Here is a 19,831-nt window from a genome sequence, read left to right as displayed (position 1 = left end):
TATTGTAAATAAATAACATTCTGGGAAGATCTCGGTAGCTTTGAATCTCCATTCTGCTTTCCACAAGAGTCCCTCTATATCGTGTTTTTTAAATTATAAATTTCCTTAGATTTATATAATGTTTAGCACTTCGTTATATCTTCTTCTCAAAACTAAGACAAAAGGTCTTCTGAAGTGCATTCAAAGTATTAACTACAATACTGTAAGTCAATCTTGTGTCACTAATCAGTGACTTTAGGATTAATTCAAATAAAAATTTGCTTAAAGTGACTGAGTCGACCATTTTCCTATATTTTGTTTGGATTGATTTGTTTAATTTAATTTGATACTGATACAAATAAAATGCAGCATTATCGACAAAAATAGGTATTTATTTCGTCTTTGAAAGGAAATGTGCTTATTTAGTGCTTCTGTTTGAGGAGAGATGAATATTTATAAAATCATGGATGCGGATTAAGAAAAATGCACACAAAACTTTCTTACAAGTATAAAATAGAATTCTTGATTGTTTGGTACATTTAAAATGATAAAATTAATGCTTATTTTATTTAATAAAGAAACTGACAATATTTTGAAAACTGAATATGTAATCTCACTTCTTCAAGACTCAGATTACATTGTTCCCAATTGGTATGCCTAATCACTTGTTTGGATTGCACAGTCATTAGGTTTATTTTTGGAATAGAAAACAGGAAAAATCAGCAATGCTCTCGCTGAGATTTGAGCTCCGGCACTCTCGATTGCCAACCGAAAGTGCTTCCAATTATATTATGAATGAAAAGGAAAATTCCTTACGTTTTCCCTTTCATTTGAAGGACAACTGGAGAGGAGAAAGCTTAGCCACCAAATCCAGGCGGTAACGAATTATAGTCCACCACATTTTAATTGGGGTGCCACTTGTAGATTAATTAGGCTTATTTTGGAAAAAGAGACATTAAAAGTCAGCAGTATTCTTGTCGGAATTCGAACTCTGGGTCTCCCGATAGCCAGCTGGATGTGCTTTCAATTACATCACGAAAGCAAGCAGTAAGGAAGAAGAAAATCACTTACAAGATTTTTATTACCTATTTTTTACTTTGGATTTTCGCAATTTATGTGATTGAGAAATAATGCATGTAACTAGTGCATTATAATTTTATTATTATGAATATGCTTCTTGCACTGAAAATAAAAAGAAATATATGGGGAAGGAGGGAGGTACTTCTACAGACTGCAGCTTTCTCACTCTAATTACTATATTTATAATTTTTAAATGGAAAGAGTTTTGAAAATCTTTATTCACGATTTTTCAATATTTTTATATGATACAGAAGTCTATTTACTAGTACTTTTACCAAGTGCAAACCTAAAAGGAATGAGGTACGATGTAGAAGATGTTTACGATGTTTTTTTTCTTTCAAACATATAACTGCTAGCCCATTTACGTTTGAATATAATTTTTGTTTCCTCTAGGGAAACATTTCTTCTTTTCTAATTAAGATTGTCAAAAATGAATCTTGCTTTGTTGATTTCTGTTCATACAGCTTCTTCTTGACTCTTGCTCGTACTCGTTGTAGTTGTTGTTATGATTGATCTCACTTGTCTCAATCTCATCATCAGAACAAGCCTACGAAATTTATCATTGTAAGGAGTACAGGATTACATCTGTCGTTGGTAAGAACCTTGGCCACCATATAGGTTACAGTTTGATTTTGCCCAGTTTCATCCCCGTTTTGAGGGAGAGCACGCAGGGTGTGATGGTGGTCCGAAAGTCTCCCACCCTTCCTGCCCTACCACCAAACCACATGAGAGGACTCTCGGCTCGCCATATATTTAGAGTGCCGCTATGCCGCAACGACACTATACCTTTAAAAATATTCATGCTTTCTCCGGGATTCGAACCCAGACCCTTCGGTACAGTAGTCAGAGTCACTAACTACTATCCCGTTTCGGCGGCACTCGCAATCGTAATGTAGAAATACTTGAAAAAGCAGCATATGATTATTAATTTATTTAGATGTTATTATCATTATTATTTAGACTATCATTATATATCAGAATTCAAATGTTCAGCTGTTGCTATTGAACCTTTTACACCTTTTTCAAAACATAAAATGTTTTTAGAAATTTCTGTATAAAGACAAAACTATTATCACATAATAACGCATATTATTTTTTACGCCGTTCTGTTATTTTTCTTCACCTTTCTGTTAGTTTGTTAGCGATCACATTAATTTTCTTGCACCTCGTGACCTTCGCAGGTATCTTTATACTCATTTCAGAGACGAAATTTGAAAAAAAAAAAAACAAAGATATCAAAAGTTTCAATCTTTATCTAGAACATTTTAGAAAAGTATAAATATAAAGTCCTTCAAAATGTCCTTGAAAAAAATCAGGCACAGAGATAATCGAAGATGTCTGTAATTCTAGGAATCTTCGTTCAGTAAAATTCTCTTATTAGAATAAACTGCCTTTTTTATTTTTAAATAATACCCATTTTTAAAGCGCAGCTTTCAAGTTTCTATGTGAGAAAGCTCTTTAAGAATTTTTTGCTCTAATTAAAAGAGCGTTTCCAATTTTCTGACGATTAAATTATCTTAAGGTTCTTTTGCGCCAGAAGGATAATTTCGAAAAATTCCAGCCATTAAAGTAAAAGAAAGCATTCTTTAGAATTTTTTAACAATTTAGTGCAATAGAAGTTTCTTGTTTCTTTAATTTAGGAGGCTTTTGAAAGTCAATGAGTCGATACTATAAATCCTTTTCTCTTAGGCTTCTAAAGGTAAAATCAAGTAAATTAAGTTTTTATTGAATGAAATTTTGTTAGGAGAAGCTAGAATTTTTGGAAACAGTAGACAGTTACTATTAGATACAACTTAAATAAAAGAAAAACCGCTCAGTAACAAAAGTTTGCAAAAGCCAAACTCAGACCAATTTAAAAAATGCCAGCTCTTGACGAAGTACAGAATAAAACATATAGCTAACTAGATTAGATAGATTATTCTAAATAACAAGCACATTATCTTGAAAGGTGTGAACTAGAACAGCGGTTCTCAACTTTTTGAGTAAACAAAAATTGAAAACGTTTAGTACCACCACTACAAAGTATTACTACTACCACCACTCTTGAACAAGCTCAGATTGCATAAATTTAAGAGTGTTAGAGAAAACTCAATCAGGATATTGAGGTTTTAATTTTTGAATTTAATAGTTAAAAATACTTTGCTTCTTTTTTGTGTACCACTTATTTTCTCTTGCGTATCACCCATGGTACGCGTACCACCGCTTGAGAACCCCTGAACTAGAGTGCTTATATTTTCTTCAGTGATCATCATTTATAATTTATATTAAAGGAATAGTTTTTTTAAAAATGATAGCTTGAGCAGAAAGTTAACGAAGTAATCTAGGCAACGAAACTGTTTTCCACTTCTACAAATTTCTTCATCGAAATTCGGAGACTTCTATATAAAAAAAATAAGCTTCTTAACTAACCAACACATTATCTCCGCATGTCTGAGTGCAGGTACGCAGATGCACATTCATATATAGTATTATATGGGAAATTAACTGCACCTTTTTCTGGATGCACAAATTTGTTCTTATGCGGTATCTATATAGACACATAACCCTTACGAAAATACGTGGCATACTATCCTCAGTATACATCACATTTACATAGTATTTATTGTTGAATATCTGAAGTATAACTTATTTAATTAAACAAAGGACTTTTTTTTATGGAAGAAAAATATGACAAAGGAAAAAACTTAAAATAGCTTAAATTTAAGAAAAGTCTCAGGGGAAAAAAGTGAAAAAAAGCTCTTTTGGCTCCTGAAGAAGACTGGTGCATGTCAATCGCACTAAAAATAAATACAGATGTATTTAAATTCTATGGGAGTTTAAGATTATTTTTCAGAAAATTTCAAAATGCAGGTTTTATTTTAAGCTTCACTTTTATGATTCTGGTTTCACTTTTTTAAAAAACGTTTTGAATAAGAAAGTCATGAATTCTGGTATTTTATTTGAAATGTCTTGAGACACAGTCATTTCTTTTGCTAAATTCAATTTGATGTTCTTCATAGCGCAAAATAAACCCAAAAGAAGAATTTATTCTATTTCTTTCCAAAGTAAAGTTTAGATCAAAGTAAAATCTATTATTTAAGTCTACTGGATATCTTTTCCAGGACTTCCGTACGGTCAAAATTGTGGAAAGCATGAAACAAATTGAATTCGAAATTGAATTTTCCATTCCATGATAATGATATTTCTATAAGGAAAACATGAACTGTTTGCTATCTCATATACATAAATTTTATCATTCGAAAGAGTCTGGGCTTCAAGGTATTAAGTATTTTTTCCTTCCTTTCGACATATATTCGTGGTGGTGTAATTGAAAACACATTCGACGCGTATTCAAGAGGTCCAGAGTTCGAGGTCCAGCCGAGGCCATTGCACATTTTTCACGCTATCTCGTTTAATAGAAACCCAATGACACAGCATAGTGGCGCCTGAACTAAAAGGTGGTGGATAATAATTCGTCACCACCAGGATTTGGTGATTGGGTTTCCTCATTCCCAGTCGTCCTTTAAAAGGGGAAATACATTAGGTATTTTCTCCTCCCTTTCTGCACGCCTTTGTGAATTTTTCTGTTCTAAAAGCATACTCGACACGTATTCGAAAGATCCAGGGTTCGAGTCCCAGAGAGGGCATTGCATATTTTTCACGTCTCTTGCTGGGGAAAAAACCTAATGACTCTGCAAAGAAAAGAAGAGCTTATTTTTTCACATTAACTTTTTAATATTTGTTTCTGTTCTCCAATTCAGAGTTTGTAAAATATGAGTTCATAGAACGAAATATGAGGCTTTTGAAACTTTTATTCTTTATGAAGGTTTATTTCCTATTTCTCACAAATGTTATAGTAAATTATTTAAGATTTAATACTTTATCTTCCTATTTAGTAGCATTATGAGTATTCTAAGTTACTTTGGTAATGTTACCTTTTAGAGGTTATTAACTAATCATCGTAACTCTTTCCTTTTTGCAGTAATTAGCTAATTAGACGAAAGTTTTATTTTAGACATCAAGTAGAAGTTTAATTAATGGTATTATCTAAAATATGCGCCGCAGTTTATAATTTATTTAAAACTGTTTCAGGATTTTCATATTTTAATCGATCATAAGATACAAATTTTTCAAAAGTATAAATTTACGATCTAATTAGTTTAATTTTAAGATTACTTGATATATAGTAAACTTTCATTCTAATTCTTACCTCACTTAAGTTTATGGATGCCAAACTGTGATTTTCTTTCAAATAAAAATTGCTATTTTTCCATGTTTGCAAGCTTGGTAGAGAAACACTGAATTTCCAAAGGCGCTTTCTGAAAAAAAAATTTTTAATGCATTTATAATGTAGTATTTCACTGAAAACTTAAAGTTCAACGAGTTTCTTGAAGAACTGCATTTAAGTGCAAAAACAAAGAACATTTAAACTTGGGGGAAAAAAAGGGAACAACATGATTACTTTTCACTCTTTCTTTCAGTATTTTATTCATAACCGTCTTCATTCGCAGAACTCTATACATTTAAGCACTTCTTTAAAATCTCAGAGATTCAGGTTCATCTGTCTTTAAAACGTTCACCATCCACTTTTTGTGGATAATGGATTTAAATGATTTACAGCTGTGTAAAAGCTCAAGTTGATAGTGCACCAATAATTGGAAAGCGATAATTGGAAAGCAATAATTGCAAACAACTGATGTAATCAAATAAAATTTATAAGAATACTTTGGTGGTTCGAAGCTGGAAATGCATAAAAACAAAAACGTTTTGTCATGGAATCGTCTCTTTGAAACTGTAAGAGTTACTGTGGATAAGAAATAAGTTAAACTCGCAGTGTGAATCTATTCAAAATAATTTCCGCTACCTTATTTATTATTTATTGAAGTAAATCTACAGAAGTATTTTTTCAAGCTGAAGAGATGTAGAAGATGTACATCACTTAATAGTAATACTGAATCACCAGTCAAGAATTCCTTGGTATTTTATACTGAAAACATTTAAGAGCTTTCAGTACAAGCAACGGAACATTCAACGGAAAAAAATCTGTAATTGATTTAATGTGTATTTACTTCCCAGACTTCACCTAAATTAGTAATTCACATCTTCCATATTTACTGTAGAGGAATATCCGGTTTCAAATTTCTGTTATCTCTTGCGATTTGTATTATATATTGTGAATTTCTGAACCAAAGCGAATATTTTATGAAAGTTAATAACATTCATGTGCATTTAAAGAAAAATTAAACATAGGTTATGTTATAAGAAACCCTTTACTCAAATTAATTAGAGTACACAAGAAATATTATAACTTTATTGAAACTCAACACGTTTTGAATATATTTAAAAAAGTATTGCGTTGTAATGAATTTTAATCCTTGCTTTTATTTCGTGGATTAACTACCAAAATTTTGCCCTTCTTTGGAATTATGTTTGTAAACACTGTATAATTATAAACGAAACTACATACAATTAAAATTATAATTGAGAATTTGTTGAACATTTATGGGAACTTAATCATGTCTTCTCTTACACTGACTGTTTATCTGAGAAAGCGAATATTTAATTACAATATTTTTAGCCTACATGCTGTAGAAGAATGAAGCTTTCTTTGGAGAAGAAAATCTTGAAAAATCAACCTTGCCTTAGTGAGGAACTAAACCTAAGCTGTCTAACTATTTATTTGATATGCTGACCATTGCACTATTACAAGGATATATCAGGAGTATCTTTAATTTCTTTCAGTGTTAGGAACAATATTAAGCTCACCGATGTAAAAAAAACACCCCTTTTTTATTTGTACTATCAAAAAAGCAGCGTGACTTGTATTACAAATCAACATTCGAGCTATCCCAGCATTCTTTTGGAGGTATAGCTCGCAGTTAAAAAAAGTTAGAAATGGCTGTTAGACGCCCACATCGATTGCATGCTGGACAACTTCCCGCAACGCACTTATCTTGGATCATTGCTTCGATCCCAGCCGGCAAGTAATTGCGAGATTATTTTTGCCGGTTGCCCCACAGCAGTAAGTCCAATTAATCCCTGATTTTAGCCTGGACTGAAAGAGCTACGGTATTCTTGAAGCGAAGACTCAGATTGCAGGAATTCGCAGTGTGATTTTACTAAGGTTATTTTAGTTATCTTACAATACGCGGATACGGGGATTACTAAGAAAATTATTATTACGTATGAAACTAAAAATATGTTTCCTTTTATTTTATAATGTGATGAGAGATGAAAATATCTTTTTTTTTGTTTCATTTTAACAAATTCTCTCGTCGATAACATTTAAAGTATGATGGATTCTCAGTTTTAAGCTGGCGCGACTAAGTAAAATGTCCATAGTATCGAAAAGTGGTAAAATTAAATAACATTAGAAAAAGAGAAAAAATGCAACTATCCAGAATGTCTAAGGTAGTTATTCTTTTAATTAGCAGGATCAGCAAGGATTAAGTTTCATTGCCAAGGAGATAGACTCAAAGACAAGCATTTCGGAACTAACTTTTATCTCTAAAAATTAAAAAAGTGTATTTAAAGGGTAACTTGAAAGTAAAATGTGCATATTAGAGGGTTCATAAAAATGTGAATTCCTCTCATTAGAAAACCTGTAAAAATGTTTCTGTCTACCAGTGGCCGAGCAGTAAATTTACTGGACATTGATAGTTCTACCTGTGTTCAGGCCCACCAGCGGCCGAGCGGTAAAGTCGCTGAATACTGGTAGTTTGATCAGAGGTTTGAATCTCGCGAACGGGCTGACTGCATGGGCGGTTTCGTATGTGTAACGTGTATACGATCCAGTTTCTCTTACAAAGACCTCCACGAAAGTATCCCTATTCGTAGGCAGATAGCCATCGAGGCTTTGCCGTTATCTGATAAAAACAACCAAACCTGGGCTCAGTTTTAGGCAGGCGGGTGGCTGCATGGGTGCTTTCGTGGTTTTCCCCATGTGTAATGTGGATACGAGCCAATTTCCCTTACAAAGACTTCCAGCAAGGCATCACTTCCTTAGGTAAGTAGCCTTCGAGTATTTTGCTATAATTTAATAAACCAAACCAGACCAATCAAACTGCAAAGTTGAGAATATTTTCATTAATAAAAAAGACTTAATAAATAAAGCAGATTATAGGAATACTTGAGCTGCAGGTTTGGGTATTTCGTTAAAAAATTAAAAGAAAACTCTAAAGTGAAGCTACAATTCTATCGTAGTTTCATACAAGTAAATCAGAAAGGAGTTACTCTGAAATGATAAAAAAATTTTTTTACTATCTAAAAGCTCATCTCAATTAAAATCCACCAAATGTTTTAAAATCAGAATTAACTTTTTAAAAAAAGAGTCTAAATAAATTAAATTCTGGATTGAGGGAAACTGACAGTCTGAACAAATATATTTTGGTAATAGGGGAAAATTCAGGTCATCTAATTGTGTCCTACAGTAATGTCTTATGTTTAACCTCCATCAAGCTTTCAACTTCTTATGAATGCTTGTATGAGTGAAATTCCAAAGAAATTACGCCTGTTTTGATAAAATATATTTACGTATATTTATCAAAACAGGCTATAAGGAATGTCTGAAATTTAGAATTAAAAGAACTTGAATGTACTGTAGAAGACTAATATTTAATTGACTGTGGCAAAGTAAGCGTGGGCCGTCATCTTTGGGATAGTCTTCCCGGTAGACTTTCAAAGAAAATGTCTCATATTCACGTTGCACATAAGAAAAACTACAAAAATCATCGTATGGAATCTTGTCAGGCTGTATTCATGCGGGAAAGGAAAATAAATGATTCATTTCAAAATATTCTAATTTAAAATTTTTTGAGCCCCCAAATGAAGTAAGAAAAATGACTTCTTAAATTCTTTGAGTGTATTTTAAACACTGCTTTGGTGTTTAAATTAAATGTTTTCTGTTAACGGTGTTATTTCTCATAAAAACAATTTGTGCTTTGAATTTTAAATTAAATGGAAGTCCTTTTTGATTCATTTCTTGAAGTGTTTGTATCTCTCCTAACGATGTGGGCGTTCCGATTCTTGAAACGATGCACCCACACAAAAACGAGAAATATCAGTTATTGTCGACTTCATGTTCGGCTAAAGAAAACGTATCGAAGTAGGTAACTATAGCATTAAAGTGTCTACTGAAATTAAAACTTAAGAACATTGCCAAAACCTCATGAAATGTGCATGTTTCTATACACTACGAGGAGAGGCAATTAAAAACTTACTATTTAACTACTTAATACATTATATTAATAAAACTTATATGTTTAAAAATAATTATTTGCGAATCAACAGAGGCACGTATTATTAGAGTAGCTATGTAGAGATGATAATGGTCTGGTTGTCCTTTCAAATTAACTTGCATGCAAGTTTAAGAAATATTCTATATTTTATGGCTTTATGGAATTATTTGGAACTAAACTGTATCTGCATATGAGACGTATAAAAATAAGTGGAGACAATTTGTTTGAGAAATATTACAACCAGATGATCATATCACTGTGTTGGGATAGTACGAGACTATTTGATTCATGATGTAACATTCAAAGCATTCTGTAATGCGTGTGGCGTGGCATGTACCTTTGATTTTGGTTTAATGTTTGTTAACATATTAAGATGCTTATCATGCTGAAGAGTTTTCTGCCATAGCAGAATTATATTTTGTATTATATACAACATGCAGTCCCGTTCTGAGTGACTCTACTAGCAACTTTGATGCAGGATCGTTAGGTTACTGAAATAAGGAAAAGCAATTTGAGGAATACCTATCTATGAAGGATGCCTTAGTGGAGGACTTTTTAAGGTAAACTAGATTGTGCCTATGTTACACATGGGAAAACCACGAAAACACGCATGCAGCAAACCCATTCGCCGGGATATGAAACCGGTAAAATTACCAGTGTTTCGCAACATTACCGCTTGGCCGCTGGTGGGCAACCTTGACGCAGGAAGCTAGTAGAATCTGAAGATTTACTTTATGGATTTTTTTAAGTAATGGTTATTAGGCAATATATCCTACATAAGTCTACAGGAGTTGAAATACGCTTCCTGGTCGGTGTAACATTATGCATTGCCGAAATTTAAATCTCCGGTCTTAACATTTGGTTTTCATTTATACTTAATATCTTCTGTATTCTACTCACTTGCTTGACTGGTATAACTAAATGTGAATCACTAAATTCTTTTGTAATCATTTCATTAAATAATATTACTGTAGGCTATGTCTGATTTGGTGTTGGTGTATTTAATTATGGCAAAGCACACTAGGGCTATCTGCTTAAGGGGAGGGATGCCTTCGTGGAGGACTTTTTAAGGGAAACTGGCTCGTATACACGTTACACATGGGGAAAACCACGAAAACACCCATGCAACCAGCCCGTTCGCGGAATTCGAACCTCGGACCGAACTACCAGTGTTCAGCGACTTTACCACTCGGCCGCTGGTGGGCCCGCTAAGTCTGATTTATTAACTTCTTAGAGTTCGAGAAATTACAGTAATTTTATAAGGTATTTCTCCCGCCTTCCTAGCGTGCCTTCATGGTGTAGTGGTTCTGCACGCTGGGGCGGTATTACAGAGGCCCGTGGTTCGATTCCCGGCGGAAGGCGGTTGCTAATTTTTCATCTTGCCTGCTTCCAAAAAATACCTAATGTCTCTATAAATTTATCACAATTCAAAAGTCAGACAAAATGCTATAATCTGATAGTGATGTAGCTAAAAATTTATCTTAGATTTATAGCTTAAAGCCGAGCTTCTTAAACATTTTCAGTCCCGACCCCTTTTTATGACTGAGACTTTTTCACGACCCCAGGACCCCATAAATATTTATGAAAATGTTGTGAGACCCCATAAGCATTGCACAAATTCGACACACGCGTGAGTGTAACTGTTAATGTTTTCTCTTTATTGTAATATACTATTGCAGTTTTAGGTCATTAACTTTAACTTTTAATTTTAAGTCATAGAACAATGTGAAAATTTTAAATAAGAGAGAAAATGACAGCGTCACGTGCAAAGCAGGTAAGATGAACGTTTATATTATAAAAATAATACGTCGAAACGTTTTCGTTTTTATCTTTCTCTGTATTATCTTATCTTTATCTGTTTTCAGCTACATTGTGTAAAAATATTTGGTAATTGTAAAATTATTATAATAAGTTAAAGAAATATCAAAACTGCTAAAATTTTTGACGACCCCCTCTGCTGCCAAACCCGTGACCCCATGGGGGTCGTGACCCACAGTTTAAGAAACTCTGGCTTAAAGCACTGGAAATTACTTGTTGTTCCTTCGAAAATAATGTAGTTCCTTCGAAAAGCCAAAGTAATACTGATTCACTGTTAAAATGGAGGATAAATTTTATTAAATCGAAAAGTAATGTCAATGACGTAATCTTATGGATAATATTGTTGTCTATCACAGTTCATACGTTATATAACTACAAGAACGCTTTTGTAAGTGTATTGAAAGCGGTCTAAAATAAGTTGAATGCCATAAATTATCTCAAATGTTCATTGAAAGGAAAATCGGAATAATTAAAGAAGTCGTAAACGTATTTTTTTTTCGTTGACGTGACATTAGAGAAAGTCAATTTGAGAAATGTACAAGTCGGAAGAATTTATTTTTTTGTATAAACTGTATAGGGTACACTGAAGTGCCACTGAATTAGGGATAGAGATAGCTATGCAAATTTTGTAGCACTGCGCCGCATTTATGCTCACGTCTGGGCATTGCGATAACTGCATATATAGCTAGTTCTATGGCTGTTATTAATAAGTTGTTTCAATTGGCAAAATGTGTAAATCTTCTGATTTTGACACCTTCGATCGCAGATAGATAGTGAGCGCTTGACTCATGGGCCATTCAGTTTCCGAAATCATCAGAGGGCTAAGAGTTTCAAGGTCGACAGTGTTCAAGGGTATACTGAGAATACACGGATAATGGGGGGATGGACTAGCGATTCAGCAAATTGCAAAGGATAATTATACTTGAACAAGCGTGGTATGAGACGGCTCAGCCGTATTGTACATAGCCAACGAAGCCAAGCATTAGCTCCAATTACCATCCAGCTGAATCAGGGCACCAGTAGTAGTCAGTAATTGTATTGTGAATTCTCACTTCATCATAAGGTCTTCAGGAGCTGTAGACCAATGAGTGTACCATTGCTCAGTGCATGCCATTGAGCTGCACGTCTTGCCTGGGCAAGAGAAAACAGAGAATGGACACTAGAGGACTAAAAACGAGTAGCATGAAGTAATGAGTCTCAATTCTGACAACTTAACACCTATAGAAGGCTGAGAGTATGGCTTCAGACTCATGAAGCCATGAATCCTGCATGCCAGGTTGGAACTATATAAGGCCACGGCAGCTCAATCATGATCTGGGATGTTTTCTCTTGGCAGTGTGTGGGATCTTTAGTATTTGTACCAACCTCCCTCAATGTGATTCGGTACATAGCTGCTTGGCTATCATATCTACCCATTTATGTTGTTTCGTCAGTCACATGGAAATGGAGTATTTTAGCAAGATAACTGCACCTCTTACAGCTTACGGTTGGCTATCCCTGGATGGACGAGTATTCCTCTGACTTCTCTGGCATTAATTACTACCTAGATGCTCTGACTTAAATCCTACTGAGCACCTTTCGGATGTTTTGGAGAAAGGTGTGAAACCACATCACACAACACTAGAGATACTTCTTGAATTATAGACAACTCTATCCGATGTTTAGCAAGCCATTCCTGTAAAATGCTTCTGAAAACTTATTGAATCTATGCCTCATTGAGTGGTAACCATTATCAAGGCCAGAGAATGCCCAGCGTATTATTGGCTTGCTATCCCTAATCCAGTGGCATGTCAGTGTATATTTTGTCCATCCTTTCTTCATGCCTTCGTTGTGTAACTGGAAGCATAATCGATGCGAATTCGAGAGGTCCAAAGTTGGAGTCGAGGTGAGGGCACTGCTTATTTTTCATGCTTCAAAATAAATTAATGACTCTCTACACCCAAAAACTCTAGAAGATTAATAACATAGTGAGAAAAGTTTTAATGAATTAAGAACTTAACAGTAATCGAGTGGTTAAGCCCCAAACCCTGGCGAGCGGACTGGTTGCATGGTTGGTTTTGGTGGTTTACCCCGTGTATAACACCTTAGAGACCCTTAGAGAGCCCTCCTTTAATGTTCTTTACCATATTTAAATTACCGACCAACCGAATAGCAAATGTAAGTTCGTAAATTAAGAATTACGCTTGTAGTCTCTATTCAGATCTAAACTATCAGTAAGATTAGAGACAAATCAATCACAGCAATATTTGTCACGTGTCTCCTACCATTCGAGTTTTGCCAGAACCGTTTTAATTACCCTATGTAATATAGATGCAAGGAGAAATTTAAAGGAGGTTAGATACCACTGATACTACCTTTCTAAAAAATGGTAAAATGTTTCTTAATCGTATTAAAAAAAAACCCAACAAAAAGCATTGACTTCTTTTTCGCTTAATAAATCAATGTTTACTAAATATTTATAATATGTTTATTATTTAATCTGGCTTATAACATATAAATTCTTGTTTATGCTATTTTTCATCATTCTGCTGAAAACATTTCCTCCTCTCCACTGCTTCGGGTCGAAAAAGTAATCTTAATTAGTAATAATTAACCTTCTTTCAGTGTTTACAGTTTTACTAACTCTGTTGCTTAAATGATCGACTTCCGTATTTAAACTAATATTTGCATTTTAGACTTAATTCATTGAATTTTCTGGCTTAATTCTTTTAATTCAGAATTTCATTTACTGAAAGGTAAATAATTAAGCAGAGATATTAACTTAAATTCTTGCACTGTACAATGTAAGAACAATGCAGATTAAGCAGAAATTAGTATATATCGTAAGCTGAAAGGAATTTATAACACATGCATTAATTCTGAGATCAATCAAAACTGAAAACAGATTATGATAGCTTTATTATTTTTTCCTGACAATATTCCAAGATTATTTTTGTTTAAATTGGATTTTCAGTCACACAAAAAATCCTTTAAGGATGAAGATTAGTATAAAGCATTGTTATCTAACAAAGAATAAACCGAAGAATTATAATACTTGCAAAAATAGTAATTTTGTTTTAGAGTAAAATGAAAAAAAAAAGTGGAATTTGCACTTAATAGCTATAGCATTGAAGGTGAGTTGCATTTTCTTAATGTCTTTTAGAATACTGAAATGTGTTCTAGTCTTGATCTTCTATTCATTCACTTAATTAATTCAATAGAATATGTTATACGGAGAAAGACTAGGCAATGGATTAACTCATACTGTCATCTTTGTTTTAGTGATGTAAATGTTAGCATGTTCTGCTAGCAGCTAGAAGATCCATGTTTCGAAATCGGTAAAGGGCACAACGGATTTTTTTATGTTTCCTGCTTTAACCTAGTAGTCTCTACAGTGACTCCCGAAAAAGATGTGGTGGGTACTAGATCGTCACTACCTCATTTAGTCAACTGGGTCTCGTTCTTCTTCCCAGTTGTATTTTATGTGAGGAAGCATGCAATTTCGCATCACGCAGGACATTCTTTCGTAATATAAGAGGTTAGTGTATTTTTAAGAGTGTTAGTATATAACATAAGTGGTTAGCACGTCAGTTAAGTGCTTTAATTTATAATAATTAGCACCTGAAATGCATGAAGCCTTTTCTGAAAGTCAACATTAATTTACGGGGTCGAAATTTAGCCTAAATTTAAAAATTCTACTGAATTTATGATTAATCCTAAACTAAAAGCTATACTACACATATAGATCAACTTAATGCATTTATTTCTTGGTGTATAGTAATTAGCAGACATTTTAATTCGCGTAGAACACACCTAATAGAAGCGATTTGTGTTTAGAAACAATCCAGCTCTTATATGTTAATTATTAAAGGAGCGTCAAAAAATCAATTGCAGAGTCTTATCTTCATCAGTGTGGGCTGTTATTCATTAATCACTTAATACTAAATCATTAATCTTGACTCTTATCTTGAAGATTTGTTAACTTCAGAACTGTTTGTGAGCATTTTCTAATACTTAAGTATCGTATTCTTAGACTATGGATAAAACCAGTTATAATAAGAATTTTAACTCATTAAACGCTCTACTCTTTAACTAATCTCTGCTGATCCCAGAATATTGATTGAATGAAGCGAGAAGTGATATTTTGAAAGAATCATGGAATAAATCTTCAATTAATATTTCACAATTTTAGCTAATATAGAAACTGTTACATATATGTTTTATTTATAAGCGTTGAAGTTTCAGTTTTATTCCTTTCGATTGTTTCATTTTTCACATAAATTATCGATTTGGGTATTAAGGACCCATGGATAAAATTTGCGCAGACAATTCTCCTTTGGAAAGGTTATGTAAATTTCAAGGTAAAAATGTTGTTGAAGAATGAATTTAAGAATAACAAGTTTGGATTTCTGGAAATCGTAGGGTAAATTACTTCATGTATTTTTAGAGCTCTTTCCTTTAAAAATTGTGTACGGTACTTTTTGTGTTTATCCTATATTTGATTTCATTGAAACTTTTTGTGTTTATCCTATTTCAGATGGTAAATGGCGACTTCAACAATAAAGGCTAGAATTTAAATTAATTTTTGTTTTGATTCATGCAAATTTCACTGTAGTAATGCAATTCAGTCAAGGAGGTAGGCGTTAGAAATATAAGGAGCTTTAAGGAAATTGAGCAAAGAATTAAGGAGGAATGAAATTTGGGTTGAAAAGAAATTTTTTACTTCCGTATATATCTTTTCACAATAAAGTACTTTGAATTCCTGCTTTTCCCCCTTTATTTTATGTAATATAATAGAAGCTTTTGTGCAAAATTCTGTTTATTTGTTGAAATTCTACCAAGCGAGCATTATTTTGTTACTTTAAGCCCAAAGTAGATAAAATGCTACATTTTTATTTGTCTACATGTCTTTCGCGACTGAAGCATTATTTCGGAATAACTTTTTACGAAAGTAGATGTATGATTTCAGATTCATAAGAAATAACATTTTACTTTAAAGCATACAATTGCTTGTAAATGGCGTTGAAAAATAACTGAATTTCTTATAAAACGCAATTTTTCAGAGAATACACTAGCAAACTGACTCGCTTCAATAAAAATTAAAACCTTATTTTAAATTAGACTCTAAAAATTTGCTCTCTTAAATATTCAATTTTCCTTTTTCTTTTTATGTTTAAGCTCTCGCCATTGGATCTTTCACTTTTCACCAGTCATGCTATTGCGAAACATTTAAAACTTTTAAACGTAAAATTTGCTTATAGATGCGATTGCCTTAAGCTGTTTTGAAAACGTTTAAAAAAGTTTGCAAATATAAAAATTTGAGAATTTAACACAGAAAACCCTTCTTCTTTTTCAATGAAGTTATATTCGCCTTTACAACACAGACCCTTTTTAAAAGTAAGTCTCAGTTAGTTTGAAATTTCACTAAATAAATAAAGCGTATACATGCTAACATATTATACATTTTAAAAATTATCGCATGATATACATTTAATAGAAGCATCATGCGTTAAAACTATTCACGATATTCATTGTAGAATTATTGGAAAATGTTTTTCCAATGCAAAATATAAATTCTATTTATTCACTCTAAAACTATTCTAGAATATATGCAATTAAGAGCATTTATTATACATTATTTTAATGGTATAGTCATTAATGAAACTCAGAACCGAATAATTAGCACCTATGGATTATTTATTAAGATCCCATAAATGAGATGTTCAATTAAGGGTAATGAAACCAAACATATGGGAATTTAAGTCAACATCAATTACTCGTATTTCCAGCTTTTATTTGAATAGCTATGAAAATTTTAACTCAAATCATTCCAACTTTGCAAATTAATTTACCTCGCTAAAATAATGAGTTAAATGTGTCATAATTGGGAAACAGCTCTTTATTTATGGTTTCACTTAAAGGTGAAGTAATGGCCCAACATGGCTTCCATTCTAAAATAGTTTTAAGGCTTCAGAACATCTGCTTAGTTATCAAAAGCTGATCTGCAGAACCTTTTTAATAGTTAATTAAATGGCTACTTGTTATATATTGTTTTATGCCAGTAATTCCCCAGCTTTTTCGATTTCAGTACATTTAACTCGTAAGCAACTAAAATACTGGGCCCTTGTGGTGCAGTAAGGAGAGTATTCTACAAGGTCTCAGCATCGTAAGGATGTAAACTGTTTCTTTGTTTAAGATTGCACCAGTTTTATTGCAGAAGATAACAATTTGCGAGACCATGGCTTTGCAAGAAAAAGGGGTACCTTTTTAAAATAAAGTAAAACAGTAATTTAGTAGAGGAATTACTGTTTACTGTACAGAGAAGCATCCTTGTGAACACGACATTATGTGGATTAATTTTATGAGTTTTTTTTTCAGATGATAATAAAATGACTTATTATTATTGCATCAAGTACGCTGTAAATAGTGTAATTTTTTACCATAAGACCTGTAAGGAAATAATTGCAAGATAAATCTGAAATCGGAGTTTTAAATGTGATGCAAGTAGTGGAGGGAAGGAATTTATTATAAGTTTAAGCCAAAGTGCGCTGAGAGTTCTAAACTTGCTATAAATGTCACGCGTTACCAATTTAGGTACGTTTTAGAAATAACTATAACCGAAAGAGACAAACAGTTTCATCTTAAATATTATTGGTTTCGTTATAAATATAATTTTAAATAAAATCTAGGCATTTTGAATTAAAAATTCACATTTTTGTTTACCAGACTGTCAAAGTTTACTTGCGATTGCCTACATCAACTTTAAAAGCATACTCCGCTGTGAATACAGAAGTCAGGAGAAACAGAGAGTTTTTTATGATATGAAGATTTATTACTTTAGTATTGATTTTGGCAAGAAAAGCCTATGAAAATTATTTTGCAGTTTTTCGTAACACAACTACCATAAAAGAAAATTAACCTTCTTTAATAATGCATGGAAGACTCAGAGCTATTATCTAGGATGTCAAGTTTTATTCGAAGTTTATATTTAATGACTGAGAGAAAATGTTTTGGCATGATATTTTCAGAAAATAATATGCAGAAAGTGGCACGTGTGATGTTATAGACTGCAAACATTATGCATGATTTAAACATAAGTTTCCTGGATAGTTCATGATTCTTTTTGTAAACAATTTGCCAATATGCATTTTAAAGCAAGTTCAGCGTTAAGATGCGTACAATAAAACTGTCGTTTATTGAAAAAGAAGTTTGTAAACATTATGAAGGACGGATTACAATATCACCCATAGCAAACAGAAAATGAAAGGAAACAAAAAGGGAAACATTAGAATAAGTGTGGAGCACAGTAAGAAGAACGTATGCAAATTTTCATTTCCTCTCCTATCAAGTAATAGCGCTGATAAAAGATTTGAAGGGTTTAACGCATGCGACCAGTTGTTGTACCAAGTGAAAGTTTTACAGGATATATTTAATGGACGATCTTGAATGTTTCAGTATGTTTCTAGACATTCTAAATTTATTTCTTCTCAGCGCTCAAAGCGAACAAACAATACTCGAATTAGAGCACTATACTTGAGAATGATGAACGATCCCTTTGAAGCGACGTGCCGATGATTAAGGAATACGAATAACTGCGGAAGTCGGTCGAGGACAAGAGAGTTTTCTTTCAGGAATAAGCTAGACGATCCGTTAGAGAATCAATTAACACGAACATGTTTTCACTTTATTTTCGGTAAGTATCACTAATGCATTAATATTTGAGAAATCTCATTACTTGATATCTTTTCCAATTAACAGAAAATATCTAGGTGTTTGGCATTAGAAACAAATTTCGTAAGTATAATAATCATTGATCCCTGCAAAGTTTTCTCTTATTTTCCGTTTTGATGTTAGAAATGACAATAACTTAGTCCGATTTATAATTCTTACGTTACGTTATGCAACGTTACTCTGCCAGAGCATTTTTCATTCACAGGTTCTAGGAAAAAATACTACTGAACAAGGCATAAAGTCTTTTATTTATCATCTATGCTACTTGGCAGATTGCTAGTTTTCAGAAATAATTGCGATGACGCTTTGATTGCGAATGCCATCAAAGATGATGCAGTCTCAGAAATCATTGCTTCTGATGTGTTCATGTAAACATCAGAGATGAGAAAAAATGCTTTATTCTCTTTTTTAATGTGTTCTAGCTTTAAAAGTTAGAATTTTTACGCAAATTTTAGAAGTTATCAAAATTTTATTAGTTTTTAAAACAGTATTTAATGTATAAAATATATAAATAAAGAGGGGAAAGGACTTTCAATAAATGTATGATATCGTTTTTTTCTGTTTCTATCAGAAACAAAATTGTAACTGAAAATTGATTATTCTCTGAAATTTCAGACTATGTGAAAGAAAATATATGATTTATTGACCAATAAAATTATGCCTTTAAAATCATATATATATATTTTTGTATGTTTGTTACGTTGATCTCCAAACTTGCCTTAAATTTTCAGTGTCAGACATTTAACCAGCCATTTTAGGGACAAAATGTAATTGCCTTATTCGTCGATTTAGTTATATGTATATAAGGTTTGAATATTAATCATAATAATGTACACTAAAATTAAAATAGCTCTCTCTCTCTCTCTCTATATATATATATATGATGTACCAGCTTTTGTCCGGAATAAATAGATTGGTGAAGAACTATAGACGTAGTCGAAGCTCAAAGTATCAAACGATAAGTTTAAAAAGCAGGGTCCATTTATTATTATTCAGGAGAAATAGCAGTTACAAAAATCAGATCTCAG

At 32.6% G+C, this 19,831-nt stretch overlaps 1 protein-coding gene across 2 annotated transcripts in view; it reads right to left on the bottom strand.

Moving 5' to 3' along the window:
- LOC118184684 (synaptotagmin-1-like) overlaps positions 1-19,831 on the bottom strand; it is a 201,710-nt gene that overhangs the window by 160,194 nt on the left and 21,685 nt on the right. Inside the window, exon 2 of one of the 2 annotated variants that reach the window (XM_085809483.1) lies at positions 5,249-5,357. The exons of the other annotated variant lie outside the window; for it this stretch is intronic. The gene's annotated coding sequence lies outside the window, so the exon portion shown is untranslated. The remainder of the gene's footprint in view (positions 1-5,248; positions 5,358-19,831) is intronic. 2 annotated transcript variants of the gene reach the window in all.

Source organism: Stegodyphus dumicola, chromosome X2, assembly GCF_044657685.1.
Source record: "Stegodyphus dumicola isolate Sdum_Otavi_A_Nest chromosome X2, ASM4465768v1".
Lineage (NCBI taxonomy): Eukaryota > Metazoa > Arthropoda > Arachnida > Araneae > Eresidae > Stegodyphus > Stegodyphus dumicola.
Note: the sequence above shows the minus strand (reverse complement) of the source record. Positions and strands in the feature narration are given on the sequence as shown.